General features: G+C 42.9%; 1 protein-coding gene across 3 annotated transcripts in view; it reads left to right on the plus strand.

Annotated features, from left to right (window-relative positions):
- FLI1 (Fli-1 proto-oncogene, ETS transcription factor) overlaps positions 1-17,012 on the plus strand; it is a 117,555-nt gene that overhangs the window by 15,087 nt on the left and 85,456 nt on the right. The window contains exon 1 of one of the 3 annotated variants that reach the window (XR_010026035.1): positions 3,463-3,494. The exons of 1 other annotated variant lie outside the window; for it this stretch is intronic. The gene's annotated coding sequence lies outside the window, so the exon portion shown is untranslated. Of the gene's footprint in view, positions 1-3,462; positions 3,495-5,904; positions 6,072-17,012 lie in introns of those variants that run through there. One more of the 3 variants, XR_010026034.1, reaches the window with a different exon arrangement.

Consider the following 17,012-nt stretch of genomic DNA (forward strand, 5'->3'; position numbering starts at 1 on the left):
ATCCTAAACCCACACACTAGCCAATAAGTCTCAATGGACACTGCAGGACTTACTTGCGTTCATCCATCTAGTTATAAAGAAGGCTACGAGAGCGCATGACACTGTATGTACTTACATTCTCCTCTCCCATTATTTGTCTTCCATATCTGCACCATTGTCATTGATAAACAGCTTGTGGGCAGGGACCCACCCACCCACACTCTTTTGCTTCTGCAATGATACAGCAAGGATGAAAACTGTGACAAGACCGAGCCAGTATGGCCAATGGTTAGAAATGTTGGGAGTTCGAGTCCAACAATACCTGGAGGGCCTGCCCCATATCTACCCATGGTACTATAATAATGCTAATGCAGATGAAGGTGGATTAGCCAAATTCGTGTTAATGCAGTTCAATTCAGCCAGTTAAACCTTTCAATCAGAGTTCATAATTAAATCAGTCCCATTTGAATGACTTTTGTAAGTATGCATAGAATTGCAGTTGATTTGTGTATAGAGCTATAAAGCAAAAGAGAATAAGAACATAACACAATATGACCTGGATTAGATTGAGGGTCCATCTAGGCCGGATCTACACTATTGCTTTAAAGCGCTTTATAACAGTTTTATAGTGCTTTAAAGCAGTTAAAGCGCTTTATAACTGTTATAAAGCGCTTTAAAGCAGTAGTGTAGATCCAGCCCAAGTTCAATGTTCTGTTCACACAGTGGCCAATGAGCTGCCCATGGGAAACCCACAAGTACGCAATAGGATCCTCCTGTCCATCTTCCCCGGCACCTGGTGTACATAGGCATACTGCTTCTGATACTGGAAGTAGCACATAGCCATCAGGATTAGTTACTATTGATAGCCTTTTCCTCCAGGAGTTTGTATGAGAAAATAAGAAGAGAATAAAAGCATGGAAAATAAAGGATAGAACAGCCACCCTTTCCAGTAAATTTCTGTGGCAATCAATGGAAGTTATTTCCAAATAAACCTGTTTGCACCCAAATCCTAGGGTGTGTTTCTGAGCAAGTTCCACTGAGTTCACAAACTCGGACCTTCCTTCCAAGTTTGTGCACAAAGAATTGCAGCAGATTGTTTTTCAATGTACCCAGGATGTGTGTGAATAGGCCATAACCCCTATCCTATGCACACTTTCTCAAAAGAAAATCCCACTGAAACTTATTTCCAAAAGTTGTGCTGTTTGCAAACAATTCAACTGATTTGCATTAAAAATCTGTATGCAAAGTTTGTTTTAGATGTGTGTATTTTTTTTAAAAAAAAAAAGTCAGTATGAGATAGTTTTCACATTTCCTCCCAAAATATATTTCTTCATAATTTTCCTTGATCAAATAATTGTTCCAAATGTCTTTAGTTAACCCTACTGAGCAACTTATAAATAGTTAAGACCAACAACCACCCCAAATTAAGAATTACAATAGCTGTTCTAACATTGCACATGACTGTAGAGAACAACCCAAGTTCATCGCAGGGTGCATCAAGAAATAGCTGCGGACTACATTTCCCTTCCCAACTATCAACACGATTTACTTGTCTGGGTATTGCACGACTTTCCTTATCTGTCTTTGCACCTAGGATTCAAATTTGCCACTTGCTATACAGATATTCAATTCCTTAACGAGATCTCTTAAGCCAAACATATAATGCCCGTTATTATGAGACTGCTTATAAAACAACTCAGTGGCTTTGTTCAGAGAATATGTTACAATCTCCTTGATTAATTTTATCTCCTGTTTCCTTCTGAGAGTGAGTGAGTTGATATTGACTTCAGTTTAGATAAAATGCAGTGAGCAGGCAGGGCTGGTGAAGAAAAGAAATAGTGTTCAAACGACAAATCCAAGCCATCATAAGACTGGGGCATAGTTGCTGCATTTGCTCTCTCCGTTTTACCAGAATAATAAAGACTTATTTTCTTTTATGGGGAGATGGAAAATTCTTGCAGTGTGCAAGGAAGTGAGCTTCTGTGTTCCACATTCCATGACTTACTAATGTCATCTCTGATTTGGTGTGAGGAGGGGATGTCTACCCTCTCCTCAAGGTTCCTCTTGTCCACACCCATGTTTTATTAGAACCTCACTTCGAAAGGAAATTGGTTCAGATTAGTTTTTATAAAATAAAATGTGGAGGGACCCATGAACTAAGTTGACTTGAGAATTGTTGTATAAGTTTCTCAATTTATGAGAAATAGGAGCTAAGAACGACCTTTCTTTTCTGGAGGTGGCCCTCCTTCCTTTTCTTTTAAGGTCCTTACATCTGGTCAATTTCCGATCTTTCTCGTCATCACCCCATGTCTCCCCTCATCTCGTCTTTACATCGACTTTGTCAATTTCAGATCTTGGAATTCGCTTGCGGGTTTTAATGGCGGTCAACCAACTTCAACCCTTAGGTCACTGAAAGGTCAATATTCGCTTCTCTACCCACCCACCCCCCAAGTGACAGTGCTGGCTGGCTTAATCTCAGTTGTTGCTGTTTGCTTGCTTGTTGCTGCTGTTTGGGATTCGCTTAGACGCTTCCCACTGACTTCGTTTAGAATGGGACGGTCAAGGCTGCAGTCTACCTACCCGGGAGTAAAACACCGAATCCCAATGTCACCTCTGCGTAAACAGAATTTATAGAATCTGGCCGCAAACGTCGACAGAGAGACATCTGGGTTAGAAGATTCATGTCTTCCTTTTTCTTTAATATCACCACCCCCTCGCCTTTGGGATGAGGGGGGGGTGCGAAGTGGTGCTGGCATTTTTGCCATGTGGTGGTTACAACAGGGCGAGGGCGGTGTGCCAAAGGCGGCGGGGTGGGGTGGTAGGTTAAAGAAAAGGAGGCAAGCAAAGGGTTAACCCCGATTCCTTTTAATTGAATGCCAACTCCAGTGGCCCCAGGCAGAAGGGGACCTGACCCCGCTAGCAGTATCCAGATGTGTGCTGATCTCCGGGGACACCACTGCAGACCCACGCTCGGATTGTAAAATTTGACAAGACTTGGAGCTGCGGGAGGAGGGAGGGAGGGAGGGAGGGAGGGAAGGCGGGCCTGTCCTCAATCTTAACCCCCCCCCCTTTACTCACTCAAACACTCACGCACCGGGCTCAGGGGCTGGCCAGCAGCGAGCCCCCGACTCCAGGTCTAGTCACGTCTTGTCCCGTGTCTGCGCCATCTGAACTGGGAAGGGAGCGGGACGGGACGGGGGGGGGGCGGTTTGTAGCTGAATTGATGAGGGCTAATTTTGGAGAGGCGGGGGCCGAGGGGAGGGGCCGCCGCCGCCTCCTCCACCCCCACCCCTAACCCTCCTCTGGATGCAATCAAGCATCCGCGTGGCGAGGCGTCCGCTGCTCTGCGGCAGCGAAACAAATATCTTTTGGGAGGCGCGAGGGAATCCCGGGTCTCTTATTTGGGGCACAGCCCATCTCACCACCCCCACCCCCACCGGATTTTTAAAAAATAACAATAGTAATAATAATCCCGCAGGAAAGGAAAAGGGAGAAAAACCTGGACATTGTATAAGGTAACTGTCTCCCTGGGGGGGGGGACGGGGGGGGACATGCTGAAAAAGAATTTACGGCGGAGGGGAGGGGGTCAGATCCTTTCCCAGTTTCTATTTTCTCCTCGATTTCCTGGGAGGTTCCCAACGCCTCCCCCCCCCTTCCATTTTCATGGCACGATTGTTCAACTGTTGCACGTTGTCGCATCACGCCTGTGGTCTTTTTGTGCATGGATGTTTGGGAATTCTGCCCCGATTTATTATCATTGTTGTTGTTATTAGGCCGGGGGGAGGGAGGGAGGGGGTGTCAAAATCCCAGTAAAGAAATGAATGTCTCTTTTTGGTTCGCTGTGCTAGAGGTTTAAACTCAAAAGTTCTGTGGGGAATATTCGGCAGACCTATCAGTCACAAATAAACGGACTTTTATCGACTGGGGAGATTCTGGGATAAAGAAAGAAAAAGGTATTTAGATTCGGTTTGTTGGCGTTTGCTGGTTGGAGGTTGATCCTGTGTCCCTTTACCATTAAACAAAAATGGGTCCTTTCTGGGAATAATAAGCCCTATTCGACACAATGAGATTTACTTCTGAGTAGCCCTGTATTGGAACCAGCTGCAAATCCCACTGGAATTTAAGAAGCCTAAGGGAATGGAAAGTACGTCCTAGGCAGATTTACTTCCGAGTAAACAGGCCGAGGATTGGTCTGAGTGTCTTTCTGTACCTATTTGTATTGTGTATCTTTTACCTGTTTTTTAGCGCTCTGCCCGTCCCGGGCCTTAGAGCTATGGCGGGATACACAAGTCATCTTTACATAAGCAAATCAAACAAACGGGCAGCTACCAGTCTATCACTTGTATCGTGTCCTAAGAACCAGAGAGTTGGAGTTCCTTTCATAATAACAGCACGAAAAGCTAGAATTTAAAACAACAATAACAAAAAATACGTTTTAATGCCTTTACATGGATTGGCTGGCAGTGATGTGAATCCCTTCCAAAACTATCTCAGGTCCAAAGCTCAGTGACTCCCTCTTATAAGGGGCCTGTGCATATTTTGGAGTATGAGCAATAGAACTCAGGAGCACTTACTTCCGAGTAAACATCCTTAGGATCGCGTTGCAGGAGCCCTTGACTGCTGAAGCATTAATGCATTTCTGATAGCGTGATCTTTTACATATCTACTCAGAAGTAAGCCCCACTAACTTCAGTGTGATTTACTTCCAGATAAGCATGTATGGAATAGCTATTAACAGAACGTTTAAATAATTTTTAAATGGTTTCAAAAATCACTTGCTAAACATGGTAGAATTGGCCGCTACATTTTCTGAATAGGTTGCTTTACTTTTGTTTTAGAAAGGGTCAGTTTATATGTATAGGTACCATGGGCTAGTGCAAATGTTGAAATATATGAAAATACAATACAGTGCAATTCTATGCATGTCTAAGATCACACACACACACACACACACACACAGAGCAGGTGTTATAAAAAACACACACATGACTTCATCTATAAAATTGGTAGTAGAGAAAAAGCCAGAAAACTTTCTTCTTCTATGACTGCCTCCTCCTTTTCTGGCAATAACTGGTCGTCTTCAAATTCTCAGTTGGGCGGGGGGGGGGAATAGAGGGAAAAAAGAAATACTTCAAAGTTTCCATTAAAATTCTTGCGTGGCTATTGACAATGTGATGGGTTGGTCATTTATCTAAACGATTATCTTTACAAAATTCACTTATTTTCCCCCAAATTTGGAAAGCTGGATTGAAATATATGTGCATCTAGCTCTGTTTCCCCTCCCCTCAAATTTAATCTGAGTCTGCGGGGAGGGGGGAGAAAGCCCCATTAATGATCATTTGTTGTTGTTGTTTTAAAAATGGTATGGAAGAAAACCGGAAATCTAGCAACTCAAGCTGGAATCGTACCGTATATTTAACAGGGAGTAAGTCCTATTGAACTCTGTGGGACTTACTTCCGAGGAAACGTGGCTAGGATTGCATTACACGGCACCTTTGCTCCGAGAAAGAGAGAGAGAGAGAGAGAGATTTGCCAAATCCACATTGAACAACGATTGGTTTGGTTTGATTGGTTTTAACATGCGGTACAGCTGAGAATCGGTCATTCCTGCTTCCTAACGAGCCACCAGTAACTTTATACCGGAGCAGCCAAGCCCACGCGTTTTGGCAACCACCAAAAGGCGATATTTCTGCTCTTATCTAAAGGAAGCAAAGATCCTGTTTGCACGCAGATAGAGAGATGATCGTTATATTTTGATGAAGGAGGCAGGACCAGTCTTCGGCAGGCAAGAGTTTCCTCCTCGAGTGACTTCACTTCCCAAAATTAGCTGGGGGAAAAAAGTTTCATCCGGTTAACTGTCGCTCTTTCGCTTTGCCGCGAGAAGAATCAAAACGTCAGACAGCGAGTGGCGAGAGAGACAGAGGGAGAGGGAGGAAGGAAGGAACTGCAACTCGCTGGACCAAGGGTGGAGGGAGAAAACCGATTTGGGACTCGGAGGGGTTACTTCGGGCGCAAAGCTAAACCGGGTCAATGTGTGGACTATTGGGACGCTCGCCCGGCAAACCTTCACAATGGACGGAACCCCGATTAAGGTTAGAGGCGGCGGCTGTGATGATGGAGCGGGTCGGGGAGCCGGATTTTGCGAGCGGGAAGTTTGCTTGCTTGTCTGGGGTGTTGCAGTTTTGGACCTCTCAGTAAACCAGGGTTAAGTCAGTTTGAGAGGAGCGGTCTTTCTTCTGCTCCTCGATTTCTTTTCTTCTTCTTCTTCTTCTTGCCTTGGCTTGAGGTGCCGCAGCTAGAAAGAAAAAGGAAAGGGGGGGGGAGGGACCCAGAACCCGAATTGCATTTTGCAAAGGGCGCAGTCGGCGCGGCAGAGCGCAACCCTGCGTCTCTCGGGGCGCACTGCACGCTGCACTGGCGAGCCGAATCCAGCCTCCCCATCGGCTTTGGAATTTGGATTTGCAGCATCTGTTGGGATCTTTTGGATTATTCCGGCGCGTCTCTCCTCTTCTGCCTCCCTCCCAGATCTGGACTGAGGGAAGGGCAAAACAACGAGATGGGGGGACCTTTATGAGCAGAAGAAACTTCTCTGTGCGTATCCTGAATGGTGGTGTGTGTGTATGTTTCTGTTTCTGGTTTTGGCAGAATTTGGGCTTGCGAAACGAAATCCGGTTCAAAACGGCTGAAATGCCCGCGTAGATTTTGTTTGTTTGTTTTGCAATCGGCGGGGCCGAGGTGTGTGTGGGGTGGGAGGTGGGGGGGGGGCGACACTGGTTTGAAGTTGGGGCTTCCATCTTTCAGAAAATTGTATATTTTCGGAGCTTTTCGTTCGAAGTGTTTTCGGTAGATTAGGATTTCTTCGAGTTTGCCTGGCTAGCACTGCGACATTAACAGTGCTATCCTGTAGACGTTACTTGGAAGTAAGCGCCGTTGAGTTTCAGGGGGGCTTAAGTGGGTGTGCAGGATTGCACCCTGAAAGGGGCAGCGTGTATTTCTTGCATTGCTTTTTTTTTTTTTCCCGGAGGAGGGAGGGGGGAAATCATCGGATTTTGAGACGGCTTAAAATACAGGCCCGATTAACTTTCTCTTGTGAGAATATTAGGAGAACGTTCAAAGGAGTCCTCTCATCTCGTTTCATTATCCTCACACTTTCGGTTTATAATCGTGACCCTCCGATGATCGCTCCCCCCACCCCCCTGGAAAGATGCAAGGTGGTTTCTGGTTAAGTCTCCCCCACGTCCCTTGTACACACAGCCTTGGCTTATTTTACAGTCTGGGTTCATCTGAAGAGGGGGGGGCAGTGATTCAGAGAAGACAGGCTCTCCCCCCTCCCCCTTCCCATGAAATAGACGGCGCGGTGTGCGAAGCGCACGCGTTGGATCTGGCCCGCGTGCGAAAGTTTACGAGTCCGGTGCGGCTCTTCTTCTTTTTCTTCTTCTTCCTCTTGATAAAGTGATGACAGGCCGTTGGGCGGCTGCTGCTAAGGGCTCTTGTTGTTTCGCTCTGCGGCAGCACTGAAAATATGAAATTGACCAGACGACGTGAAGCCAGACTGGGACGCAGTGGGTGTGTTGGTTTTGGAGGATTTTGGAGAGAGAGAGAGGGGTGGGGGGGGGAGGAAAGCTTTATTGCATAGGCGGGGTGTCAGCAGCTTCCTTCCCTCTCCATCCCCCCTTCCGCCCCCCCTCGCCCGCCTTCCCCAACCCGCAATTGATCTGTGCGGAATCTAAACTTCTGTTGATGGGGTTGGGAGAACTCCGACCGCGGCCAGATTGGACGTTGCTGGTAACAAGTGCAACGTTCCACCCCGAAGGGGAAGCGAGTGGCGAGGAACGTGCACCGTTACGATCTGGCAGCCAAGTTGCTGCTACGAAGGCTGCAGCTTATTTTGTCTCCTAACCACCATCTCCTGGACAGCAGCCCGGTTTCCCCAAGCAGCCTCTCCTGGTCCCTCACCACAGCCCTGTGCACTCCCAGTTCCCCCTTTTGGACACAGACACTACCTCTCCTCCTCCTCCTGATTGATGGGTGGGGAAGGTCTATCCGTGGGTCAAGGTAAGCTTGGGTTCACCTAAGCATAAGTCTTCCAGTTCTTACTCTCTTCTCCGAAAAGACAGGATCATCCTCAGCAGCGATGTGGTGGTGCATTTTGAAGTGCAGGCACTCATCGGAACAGTGCCCATAGACCGAGAGGAGTCCAAACTTTCAGGCAGCTGGCTGGATCCATACCGACAAACCACTTTTATCTCTATTAGGAGGAGGTCTTTCTCTTTTTTTCATTTTTGGAAATGGGTCTTCATTGCCCTTCAAGACTGAGGCCACAGCTAGACCTAAGGTTTAATCTGGGATCATCCAGGGTTCACCCCTGCCTGAGCACTGGATCCCCTGTGTGTCACCTAGATGAACAGGTTTGACCCCTGGACGATCCAGGGATAAACCTTAGGTCTAGCTATGGCCCAAGACACCCGCAAATAGTTTGCATTACAACAAGGAACAATATATTGATGTTGGGGAAATTCCCCCAGCTCCTGTGAGAATTGCAACTCAGCTCAGAGGGAACAGGGAATTCTCCAGGGGGTGGGGAGATTATGTTTGTGTCCCTGCTAATACATGTTTGCCTTGCATACTTGCAAGCCCTTGCTCCATCCCATCACAGATCCTGGAACTGTACCACTTGAGGTCACAGGTGGGAGATGCCATTTTTAATGCTCCCCCACGAAAGCCCTGCCTGAAAGTAAACACACACATCTGGAAGATAGGTGCTGGTTAAGTCAGTTGCCTAGGTATTTCTTTTCCTTTTAAATACACAGGAGACATCCAGAAATGTGATTACCCATTTGCAGTCTGAAATGGTACAGCCCAGTCTGCCCTCTAAATGTGTTGGACTACAACTCCCGTCGTTTTCCATGTTGGCTGGGGATGATGGGAGGAATAGCCCAACACATCTGGAGATCACCAGCTTGAAGAAGACTCCTGTCATCTCACTGTCAGACTGGTGTGAACAGACCAGGCTTGGAAGAGGAGGTCAGTTGTACACAGAAGTAAGTCACCATTGAGGCACAGGGATGAATTTGGCTAAATATCTGCCATTGATGTACTTAGCTACTTTTTTGCCCAAGAACTGAGCAGAAATTTCTCTGAATAATAATAATAATAATTTCCTGAGCAAATGCCTGAGATTTCTCTTTTTCTCACCCTCCTAGAAAAAAGAGGCCACTTTGCAGAATTTTCTTTGAATATTCTCCACCATTTTTGTTGTGGTCACATCCCCCACCCTGCCCTAGAATGATGCTGGGTCCAAGGTTTTGTGGAGGATGCAAAATGGCAGCCAGGCTGTCAACACAGTTGCTGCTGCTGTAGCCACTGACAGCAATGGAAATGAAATAAGGAACCTTTGAGGTGGGAGGAAGAAAGAAGTTGGACTACTGCCACTGCTGATGGTGAGCACCATCCCTTAGAAATTGTTGGAGAATTTCTCCTTTCTATGGAGAAATTTAGAGAAATCTTCTCTCTCTCTCTCTGCCCCTCCACCCCAATTTCTCTCCCCAGGAATAAGGTGGATAATTTCATTTATACTCCGCTCTAGAGGGCTTCAGTTCAGGGCTCTTGATGGTCAATTTTGGAACCTCCTCTCAACCCATGCCAACATATGAAATACTTGCAAAGGAGAGAGTGCCTACTTTCCAGTGCATGAACACTGCTAAGTGTTGGCAAATAGCTCCCATGCAGTAACAAACAAATTAAAAGATCCTGCTCCCATAGTGCTAGTCTTGTAACTTAATACTAGGCTCTTCAAGACACGAAACCATTATTTGTAAATGGCCATGTATGTAACATGATCCTATAAAGGCAATGATTTCAGTACTCCTTTAGGAAGAATCTGGGACTGCAAAATAACATTGATACATTTAGCAAATCCAGCAGGCTCATATGTCAATAGAGGAAAGCCAGAAGATGCCAAGGCGAAAAAGCCTTCCAAGCAAAATATAACAGCTTTTGTATTGTCTGATTAACAAAAAACAAACAACAACAGCAACAAAAAGCATCAGGAGATGGGCATGAGAATATGAGTTAAGTTATGACACCCTGTCAAAGAGAAGGCTGCTACTGATGAACTGGGCAAAGTCCTAACGGTAACGGGCATTTCTGTGCAGCTGGGGCTCCTCTTCTGTGCAGATTCAGTTTGCCACAATGTCACAGATGGAGAAGGAAAGATCATTTAAAGGACAGGCATAGCCTGAAAGGGAAAGAACAGCTATCTGTATGTCTTCTGTACATAGGGTTGTCCAACTTCAGAGCTCTGTTTTGTATATTGCAGGTCTGTGCCTAATTCTTGCATCCAAATATCTATTATTATTATTATTATTATTATTATTATTATTATTATTTATATAGCACCATCAATGTACATGGTGCTGTACAGAGTAAAACAGTAAATCGCAAGACCCTGCCGCATAGGCTTACAATCTAATAAATCATAGTAAAGCAATAAGGAGGGGAAGAGAATGTAAACAGGCACTGGGTAGGGTAAGCAGGCACAGGGTAGGGTAAAACTAACAGTGTAAAGTCCAAACAACATCAAGTTTTAAAAGCTTTAGGAAGAAGAAAAGTTTTTAGCTGAGATTTAAAAGCTGCGATTGAACTAAACAATATGCATTCTCTGTCTACATGTCATCTAGGATTAAGGATGTCAGAAATCCGCAATGTTTTTCTATGATCTGTCCTGTGGATTCTGCAGTGAGCCAATGTTTTCCAAGTTGCGCAGACCTGCAGATAGGTTTTATTGTATTTTTACTTTTGGTTGGGATTTGCACAAGTGCACACCTGTGCAAGTGTGCATTTGTAAACCGGAATGAAATTCTTGTACAACCCTAAAACAAACAAGCAAAATGTCTGGTTATGTCAATGAGTGGATGATGGAACAAAAGACTGCTGACCATTCTTGAAACACAGACAGAATGGATTCAACAAAATCCGTTGAATCCATCCCTATGTAAGGTAGTAGTGGGCTGCCAGTTTAGTGTGGTCTACTCTTTGAATTTTACTGGAATCTCTATAATGTTTGTATGAGTATTCAGGATCTTTTCACAGTCAGCGCATAACTACTTTGTGCTAAATCAGTGGTTCTCAACCTTCCTAATGCCGCGACCCTTTAATACAGTTCCTCATGTTGTGGTGACCCCCAACCATAAAATTATTTTCGTTCTTCTCTACACGATCCATTGTCATGGGATGGTTTGCTAATGAAAATAATACATAACAATAGCTTTAATACAAAAGATGATACATGACATAGTTCAGTCAATACAGTTTCCTAAGACCATCGGAAATATGTGTTTTCCAATGGTCTTAGGCGACCCCTGTGAAAGGGTCGTTTGACCCCCAAAGGGGTCCCGACCCACAGGTTGAGAACCGCTGTGCTAAATGGTCTCAATTGCACTTTTAGGGGTTGTAGCTCAGTGTCAGACCACGTGGTCTGCATGTAGGTCATTTAGTCCCTGGTATCTCTAGCTGAAAAGTATGGGCAGTCTCTCTCTCTCTGCCTGGAAAGACCCTGGAAAGCCAGTCACAATAAACAATGGTAGGATAGATGGACAAATAATCTGATATTAAGCAGCTTCCTTAAGTCCCTTTCAGTGGGATGGGACCTGCACACCTGGTATGAGCATGGGTGTGCTGGTGGTTGGGCACTTGTGCCATCATACAGGTTGGGTCACTGAAGCTATTAAAGATTTAATCACAAATTTATTGACAGCAGCAAGGCTAATGATAGCTAGAAAATGGAAAGTGCAAGGTGAGTATTAAATAGAAGAATGGTATAAAGAGGTGTGGGATATTTGCTATTAATGATAAGTTAACATGTAGCATTAAAGTTAAAAGAGGATTATCGAATAGAAATGATTTTGAAAATATATGGGGAATATTTTTTAAATTTTGTTTTATCAAAGAGGAAAAGATGTACACCTTCAAAGGAGTCATTACAATTCTGGAAGGATGTTTCATTAGGCTGTTTAGTTGGTCCCTGTAGGGGTTGCACTTATTAGTTTTATTTGTTGGATATGATTGTGTGATTATTTAGTGTTAGTTATATAATTTGTAAGGTATGTATCTTATAGTTTATATGAAAATTCAATAAATTAAACACACACACACACACCCCTCATGAAATTTTATTTTATTTTGAAATAAAGTTAACAAAATAAAGGCAACAAAGAGAAGAACGTACATAATTTGATTTAATTTTGTAATGTTCCAACAAAAAAGAAAGGAAGAAAAAGTGGCTTAGATTTGAATATATCAATTTCAATGCATATGTATGAAATCTCTGTGTGATTGTATACACACAATATATATATATAGGTTTCTAAGAGTTATACATAAACGTCTCCAAAAGTGGACCAAATATCCAAATAAGTATCTATTTGCAGGTAGTGTCTATACATCACCCATTCACATTTCGTAAGGTCTTCAATCCATTGCGTTATGGGAGATGTGTTTCTCTGTCCAATGCAGTAATATCAGGCTTTTAGCTCTCAGAAGGCCACGGGAATCCATTTGTGTTGGCCGTGCATTAACTTCCAGGAAGCAGGTAGATAATTTAAAAGAGCATGTACATCTGTAAATACTAAGAAGGGTTGCTGTAGTGTCTTTATCCACATAATGACAACCTCCCACAAAAGGGACAACTACTGGGCATTGCCAAAACATGTGCTTAAATAAAGCATTAGTGTGTTACACCTCCAGCAATTAGCTGACTAATTGAACATACATCACATAATAATAAATCAAGATCACTAAAAATACAAAGAAATCCACTCAATATAATTCTTCATCTTTAACCATTATACTTATGGAACATCTACAGTAAAAGGGACTAGGTAGGAGCTCAATATCTAATGAAGAATGAACTACAATTTATACAGCATATACAAGGAGGCTGTTGGTGATGGTTGTCGTTGTCATTGTATTATTTTTAAAATAGCTAATATGGCCCTCATCATTTTCATCATCATTGCCACCACTCTGGCTTCAGATGTGGGGCTCTGTACTCATACCTGCCATCTGAGGAATGCTGGCTGAACTGGATTATAACGGTTCTTTGAAGGGTTGCAGATAAATGGAAACGGTAATGTAAAAAATGTGAGGTCATGGAGTATATAGCTCTATGGAAGAGCACCTGCATTGCATACAGAAGATCACAGATTCAGCTCCTGGCATCTCCAGTTAAAAGGGACAGGTATCAGGGAATAGAAAAGATCTCTTTCTGCTAGAAAAGCAAACTCATTTGAATCCATTGCTTGAGACCCGGGACAGTTGCTACCAGTCAGAGCAGGCAATGGACAAATAATCTGATTGGGTATAAAGCAGCTTTCTATGTTGCTCCTAGTCCTTCTTGGTCTTTTCTCTTTACTAGAAACAGATGCTCAGCAGCCAAGTTCCAAGGATAGTAGTTATCACTGTGACAGCCCTTCTCCTTGAGAAAATGAAGGGAGAATGTTTGGTTTTAAGTGGAAAATGTGCACACATGCACAACACAGACAGCATCTTTCTGATGGAATCAGATCAAAGTCCATTTAGTTCAGCATTCTTTAGAAGAACCCCAGGGGCCTGGAGGTCTACAAGGCCCACTAGAAATTAGCCAGTGGTCCAGTTGCTACAAAATGAACCAGGGAAGCCATAATTCTCTCTGCAATAAGCAATGCAACTGGAAAGAACAAAGATGCTTATTTCATCTTCGGGTATAATCTGTTTTAATAGTTTTTTAAAAAAAGAATGAAAAAGGAGGATCACAGCAACTACTGAAATCTGAGTGCCCAGAGGTTCTTTTACAAATAAATGTGTGCTGAGAGGACTTTGAACTTATGATGACGGCACATCCCTAAGCTTCCAACAACAATTTCGGAAAGGTGAAATTTATTTTCCCCACCCTCGCATCCAAGGCACTATTTCTACACTCTTTTGTGGTTTTTCTGAACCATCTTTCTGTAGGCAGAACAACTAGAATAAACTAGGCAAATATATGCATATTTCAGGTGGCAGTTTTTAGTTGTTCAAGCTCAGAAATTCAGTTACCCTGATATAGATGTGTTGTTGTTCCTTTAGTGCATGGACATTGACTTGCATCATCAATGGGATTTGTTTTCAAATCTGCAATGCATTTATGAAGCTCCTACACATCTATAGGGTTTCTCCATTTGCTGGAAATGAGTGGAGAAAGCACACTTGTAGGAGATTCATGCACATTGTACAATGCACCTAGATGATTATGTTTCTGCTAATATCTTAGTACAGCAGTGAGTGTTCCTTACTGCTTGTAAACAGCAGGAATTTGCTCTTGGCTGTTGAACATGGCTCACAAAGTCTTCTATTGAAATTGTACTGCTCTTAGAGAAACAAGTTTTTAAATATCCATTTGGTCATGTTAAACACCTTGATTCAAGCTGCTTCTTTGCATATGTTTTTGGTCAGGAACACTGCCCATGATATTGCAGTTTTCACATGGAGTTAATCTACTCTACATTAAGCACATCAGTTCCACACAGTTGTTTAGGGGATGCCCAGGCTGTGTGCAATCCCTGGAGTCTGAATTTTGAAAGTTGTGAAAGATGGTGTATACATCTATCCTGTTGTTCTGAATCCAAGTAATTTAGTGTGTTTAGGATTCCAATAGTTACCTCCAAATCCTTAAATGTAATCCTATGCACACTTACTTGAGATTAGGTCTCCTTGAATTCAGTTGTGGCTTACTTCCAAATAGCTGTGGCATATAAACGGCGCGGGCAGCCTCCTGCATCTGATTACTCTGCACTCAGAGGATACTTTCAGTTACTTAGTGAATTACTTCCTTGCACAACACAAACAATTCAATTCCAATGGAGAGAACCTGGCAAGCAGCATGGGAATTACAGCTTTACCCACCAGTAGAAATGGAACACAAAGGCCGTTGATGCCTTTCCTAACCTGATAGTGGTGAAATGATAAAATTGCAAATACCTGCTGGAGAATATGTTCTAACTCCTGTAAGCTATCATCCTATCATGGTTGGAACATTTTAGTCTCTGTCTATATCACCTCTGTCAAAATCACTTCAATAGTTGCATCATAAATCACATTTTCCTTGCAAAGGAAAAGTTGAAAAGTTGAAAAGTTAAAATGCAGTAAAGAAATGGTCAATTGCTTTTCATGGATTCACAGATTCTTCTGGGCTATTTGTGGACTTCCCCATAGCTCATTAAAAAGCATTTCAGAAAATTGGTTGAATGTGCAAAGTGTGTGTGTGCTGGGGGACAGAGAATGATTGGCATATGCAATTCTTGGATCTGTTTCACTGGTGTATTATAAGACTTGGGGAAGCTGCAGAAATCAGACTCATAGGAAATAGCAAAGATGCTCTACGTGACCAAATGGTTAGACCAGACATTAAAATTCTTCCAGATCTGGATCTTCCATTGGACTCAGCAACATAGTATTACTAGTAATTGCAAAGGATAGAAAGGATGGAGGAGCTGAGTCAGCAGTTCTTCCTGGATTACTGGGGCAGGGGACACCAGCTGCTGGACCCATGGTTGTAATGGCCTCTTTTTAAAAATAATAATAATAATAAAATAAATAAAGTGTACCTAGCTTGAGTGACCTGACCTGGGTCCTTCCAGGTGCCTATAACTCCCAGGAACTTCAGTCGTCATGGTTAGGTATGCTGTATTCATAAGAAGAGATCCAGGTTGGAGAATGGTATAGGGGCTTTTATGGGCAGAAGGAGCTTGAGTACAAAGGTTTTTACATTGCTGGCAGTGGATGTAGTGTAGACATTGTGTGTCCTGACTTTTGGGTCCCAGTTAAAGATATTCTATGGTGTGCCAAAGTTCAAGAACCACTACAGAAAATACTGAAGATTATAGTAGCTAGCGATCCATCCAGTTCTAGTACTGATATGCTTTTTTGGATCCAATGGAAAAATAGAGGTGATGTTCAATTTATTGGCATAATTCAAATTATTAGTTACCAAAAGAATGGTCATGGGAAGAGTTACCACCATTGAGAATATGACTTTGTGGAAGATTTATTTATTTATTTATTACATTTATATACTGCCCCATAGCTGAAGCTCTCTGGGTGGTTTACAAAAGTTAAAGACAGTAAACATTAAAAAAGTATACAAAATTTAAAAACCATCAGTAACATAAAAACAACAGTATAAAAACTGGGAACTTCTTAAAATAATCAAATTAACATTCTATCCATTATCTACAAAATAGAGTTTCTGGTTATTGGAAGTTCTGGGTTAAACTTGTTACATGAACTTCAGGAGAATGTCGGCTTTATCCAACAACCAATTAAGACCTTCTTGATTGATTATTGCAATGTATTCATATCTCTGTGTATATTTTGAACAATCTGATTGGGATGTGGTTTATATGTTTGTTGATTCTCCTCATCCCTTTTTCTTTCCCAATTCAAGCTGTAGTGAAGCTCAGTAAGTTATTATTATTAATTAATTAATTAATTAATTTATATAGCACCATCAATGTACATGGCGCTGTACAGAGTAAAACAGTAAATAGCAAGACCCTGCCGCATAGGCTTACATTCTAATAAAATCATAATAAAACAATAAGGAGGGGAAGAGAATGCACCAAACAGGCACAGGGTAGGGTAAAACTAGCAGTATAAAGTCAGAGCAAAATCAAGTTTTAAAAGCTTTAGGAAAAAGAAAAGTTTTTAGCTGAGCTTTAAAAGCTGCGATTGAACTTGCAGTTCTCAAATGTTCTGGAAGAGCGTTCCAGGGATAATATGGAGATTTTTTTCTGTCAAGCTGGAGATTGTATCTGTGCTTTTTAAACAGGGGTGTTGAACTTCAGGTCTGTGGGCCAACTCCAGCTTACCTGGGTTCCCAATCCTGCTCTGGAGTTCCCCAGAGGGCCCCGACACCTCTCCCTTGACCACGGATCATTTGGTGGCTTCCCAGGTTTTTCACAATTTTGTTCCCGTTCTCAACGGTTGAAATGTTTATCCTAAGACCTAGTTACTGGCAG

Source organism: Elgaria multicarinata, chromosome 12 (assembly GCF_023053635.1).
Source record: "Elgaria multicarinata webbii isolate HBS135686 ecotype San Diego chromosome 12, rElgMul1.1.pri, whole genome shotgun sequence".
NCBI lineage: Eukaryota > Metazoa > Chordata > Lepidosauria > Squamata > Anguidae > Elgaria > Elgaria multicarinata.